Below are 5,000 nucleotides of genomic sequence, written 5' to 3' on the forward strand. Positions count from 1 at the left end.
ATGACTACCCATACATCAGCGCATCATCGGCTTGGTCTTTGTGATAACTCACTAGCAAGCGGATTTCTTCGCTAACGACTCTCATCATTGCAATCCTTACTTATCGACTAAAGATTGTGGCCTTACTCATTAGCACCTAATCACTCCGAGGGAAAACCCAAGGGGCAACGATTCTCAAAAGCCGATTTCCGACAAACCCATCACAGCCGCCTAACCGAGGGACAATCCGAGCAACGATAACCGAGGGACATTCCGATCAACGAGGGACAACCGTCATAGAAGGGACCTCCGAGGCGTGGTGATCTTTCAAAAAAAAAAAAAAAAAAAAAAAAAAAACTTTTTTAAAAAAGCAAACCGCATCTACTAGAAACCATTAGTCAGCCCACCACATCATTTTACGCGGGCGAAGAAGACACCGGCCCTAGCATTAACGGTTCACCTAAAAAAAAAAAAAAAAAAAAAAAAAAAAAAAGCCATCGATGCCCAAACCCGTCATAGAAGATTTTTTTTCAAAATAAATATTTTTTTAAAAAAAAAAAAAAAAAAATAGTGGGTCTTACTCGATGGCCTTCTCCGTGTACCCGTCACTCCAGCTCATCGATGCCCAAACCCGTCATAGAAGAATTTTTTTCAAAATAAATAATTTTTTTTAAAAAAAAAAAAAAAAAAAAAAGTGGGTCTTACTCGATGGCCTTCTCCGTGTACCCGTCACTCCAGCACATCGATGCCCAAACCCGTCATAGAAGAATTTTTTTCGAAATAAATAATTTTTTTTTTTAAAAAAAAAAAGTGGGTCTTACTCGATGGCCTTCTCCGTGTACCCGTCACTCCAGCGCATCGATGCCCAAACCCGATGTAGAATAATTTTTTTCAAAAAAAATAATAATTTACGGACAATAAATGTTTTTCACCATGCACCACGCCTCGGACTGAGGGTCTTACTCGAACGCCATCCTCGTGTACCCGTCACTCAAGCAATCGATGCCCAATCTCGTCTATGATAGTTCCCCCGAGTCATGGTGATTTACCACGGCACGGGGTTGTGCGGACTTACACGATGGCCACAATAGCGGAGGACGATGCCAAAACCCGTGTGCCTCTCACGGGCCCCCGAGACGGGATGCATGGCGGAATTTTTTTTTCTCGATGAAGGGTCTTGCCATGCCCACGCCTCGGAGTAGGGGTCCTTATGCCTACGGCAACATGCACCATGATGCCCAACCCAACCGCTATAGCCAACGATGCCGAAACCCGTGTGCACCTCACGGGCCCCCGAGACGGGTTTGCATGCATGGAAAAAAAAAAAAAAAAATTTTTTTTTTTTTTTTTTTCATCTTAGGGTCTTGCCATGCCCACGCCTCGGAGTAGGGGTCCTTATTCATACGCAAACATGCACCATGGTGCCCAGCCGCCCAGCTCCTCACTACCCCCTATAGAGGCTTTTTTGATAGTTTTGGTCTTGTAGCATGAAACATTGGGTGTGCAGAATAGCGATACGTTTTTGTAACGCCGTTTTGGAGGACCAAATGAGCTTTGTTTTTGGAGCTTGATATATGGTTGGAAAGCTAACTTGGAGTACTTGATGCTGGAAAAAAATATTTCGTCATTTGGATTTTTTTTGAGGGAGTTATGGGTCTCCGAAGTCGGGTCATTTTCTGCGGGCGCGGCTGCTGCCTAGATCTCGGTGTGGGGGGACTTTGGGGGACAAACCACGGATGATATTGTGCAAACCTTGCATTTTTGGGTAGCTAACTTGGAGTAGTTGGTTTTAGGCTCAAGAAAAAATTTATTCGGACTCGTTTCGGTCTCGGAAACCGCGTCGGGGCGAGCGGTGTCTCTATGCGTGTTGGGTGTGCCCTTTGTGTGGGTTGTGTTGGGCACTTTGGGCATCCTCCACCTCATTTTCCACCCACCTTGCACCTTAATATCACACTACCAATGGTTTTGAGCATTTGTAGGTTTTCGATGCTCGGGCAAATATGTCCCGAGTGGAAAAATGCTCACGGTGCCGTCCGGCGGTGGTGTGTGTGTGCGTGTGGTGCGTCGTATGGGACCAACCAAGCATCTAGTGTCCGTTCCTTGTTAAAATTACCCTATGACCGTCCCCAACAACTCTAGGAAGTATTTGGGCACGGTTACCCGGGATGCCGAATCGGTAGTTGAGGTATAGCCTTTCATAGCTTGTGCTAAGGAGCGATCGAGGTAACCGAGTCGGGATGACTTTCGGTTGGTTGTCCTTTACGACTCGTGGTCACCCAATCGTATAATTACCTTAGAAACCTCCTAAATTAGCGTTTCAAGCTTCGTTGCTCGGTAAAATCCGTTCCGAATTGAAAATTGCCCACGCATGGCTTTATAAGGCGCCCGTGGCTAGGCAATGCACGCCCATGGCCTAGGCAACTAACCTCAAAATGCCCCTTGGCCTAGGCAACTAACCTCAAAATGCCCCTTGGCCTAGGCAACTAACCTCAAAATGCCTATGCATGGCTATTCAACGGAAGTGCTAGGTCACTTGGTGCCCATGGCCTAGGTAGCTAACCTCAAAATGCCCCTTGGCCTAGGCATTTCACGCCCATGGCCTGGGCAACTAACCTCAAAATGCCCCATGGCCTTGGCATTTCACGCCCATGGCCTAGGCAAATAACCTCAAAATGCCTAGGCATGGCTATTCAACGGAAGTGCTCGGTCACTTGGTGCCCATGGCCTAGCATTGCTCGGCCATTGGTGCCCATGGCCTAGGCATTGCTCGGCCATTGGTGCCCATGGCCTAGGCATTGCTCGGCCATTGGTGCCCATGGCCCATGGCCTAGGCATTGCTCGGCCATTGGCCCATGGCCCATGGCCTAGGCATTGCTGGCCATTGGTGCCCATGGCCTAGGCATGGCCATTGGTGCCCATGGCCTAGGCATGCTCGGCCATTGGTGCCCATGGCCTAGGCATTGCTCGGCCATTGGTGCCCATGGCCTAGGCATTGCTCGGCCATTGGTGCCCATGGCCTAGGCATTGCTCGGCCATTGGTGCCCATGGCTAGGCATTGCTGGTGGCCATGGCCTAGGCATTGCATTGGTGCCCATGGCTAGGCATTGCTCGGTCATTGGTGCCCATGGCATAGGCATTGCTCGGCCATTGGTGCCCATGGCCTAGGCATTGCTCATTGGCCATGGCTAGGCATTGCATTGGTGCCATGGCTAGGCATTGCTCGGTCATTGGTGCCCATGGCATAGGCATTGCTCGGCCATTGGTGCCCATAGCCTAGGCATTGCTCATTTGGGCCCATGGCTAGGCACTTGCTGCACACATGGCTAGGCATGCTAGGCAGGCTTGGCATAGGCACATGGCTAGGCATTGCACATGGCCAGGCATTTGCATGGCACATGGCCTGCCCATGGCAGTAGGCATTGTGCCCATGGCCTAGGCATTGCGCCCATGGCCTAGGCATTGCTCGGTCATTGTGCCCATGGCATAGGCATTTGCCGCATTGGCCATGGCCATAGGCATTGCTCGGTCATGGCCATGGTGGCATTGCCATGGCAGGCATTGCCGCACATGGCCTAGGCAGTGCTCGGTCATTGGTGCCCATGGCCTAGGCAATTGCTCGCATGGCCATGGCCTAGGCACTTGATGCTCATGGCCTAGGCAATGGCCTAGGTCATTGTGCCATGGCCTAGGCAGGCATTGCCGCACATGGCCTAGGCACTTGCTGCTCATGGCCTAGGCAATGATCGGTCATTGTAGCCGTGGCCTAGGCATTTGCCGCACATGGCCCACTTGCTGCTCATGGCCAAGGCAATGATCGGCCATGGTGGCCGTGGCCTAGGCATTTGCCGCACATGGCCAAGGCAATGCTCGGTCATTGTGCCCGTGGCCTAGGCATTTGCCGCACATGGCCAAGGCAATGCTCGGTCATTGTGCCCGTGGCCTAGGCATTTGCCGCACATGGCCAAGGCAATGCTCGGTCATTGTGCCCGTGGCCTAGGCATTTGCCGCACATGGCCAAGGCAATGCTCGGTCATTGTGCCCGTGGCCTAGGCATTTGCCGCACATGGCCTAGCCATTGCTGCTCATGGCCAAGGCAATGCCCGGTCATGGTGGCCGTGGCCTAGGCATTTGCCGCATATGGCCTAGCCATTCAAGTCACTTGGGTGACTATGCCCTATCATTTTTTGTTATTCTCGGCACTTGTACCCCATGGCCTAGCCATGGCACGCTCATTCCCGACATTTGGTACCGACGCCTTCTTCTCTCATTGATCGATGATTCCCGACAATTGTTGGTTTCGACAAATCCGGGTTTCTAGCCCACCGGCACCCCCCAAATGTCTTCAGTTGGTGCTCAAATTTTGCGTGGCCGCTTTATTTGACCCCGTGAACTTTCTATGCGATTTCCGGAGATTTTTTTTCCGGGACCCCGGAATCCCGAAAAAACGTGTATTATACACTTCAATTTCACTGTTCGGGAGGTCGATGGACCCGGTTTCTTTTTCTCCTCTTTTTCAATCACGCGTCCTACCTCATTTCAGGAGTTAACCTGTTCGATTTTCAGCCTCAAATAACGAGCTTTAACACATTTTTCACGATAATCCGAGTTTCGCGAATCCGGTTTCTAGCCCACCGCAGCACCCCCAAATGTCTTCCGTTGGTGCTCAAATTTTGCGTGGACGCTTTATTTGACCCCGGGAACTTTCTATGCGATTTCCGGAGATTTTTTTTCCGGACCCCTAATCCCGAAAAACGTGTATTATACACTTCAATTCAAACTGCTCGGGAGGTCGACGACCCGGTTTCTTTTTCTCCCTCTTTTTCAATCACGCGTCCTACCTCATTTCAGGAGTTAACCTGTTCGATTTTAGCCTCAAATAACGAGCTTTAACTCATTTTTCACGATAATCCGAGTTTCGCGAATCCCGGTTTCGGCCCAGGCACCCCCAAATGTCTTCCGTTGGTGCTCAAATTTTGCGTGGCCGCTTTATTTGACCCCGGAAACTTTCTATGCGATTTCCG

The sequence above is a fragment of the Silene latifolia genome, chromosome 6, assembly GCF_048544455.1.
Source record: "Silene latifolia isolate original U9 population chromosome 6, ASM4854445v1, whole genome shotgun sequence".
Classification (NCBI taxonomy): domain Eukaryota; kingdom Viridiplantae; phylum Streptophyta; class Magnoliopsida; order Caryophyllales; family Caryophyllaceae; genus Silene; species Silene latifolia.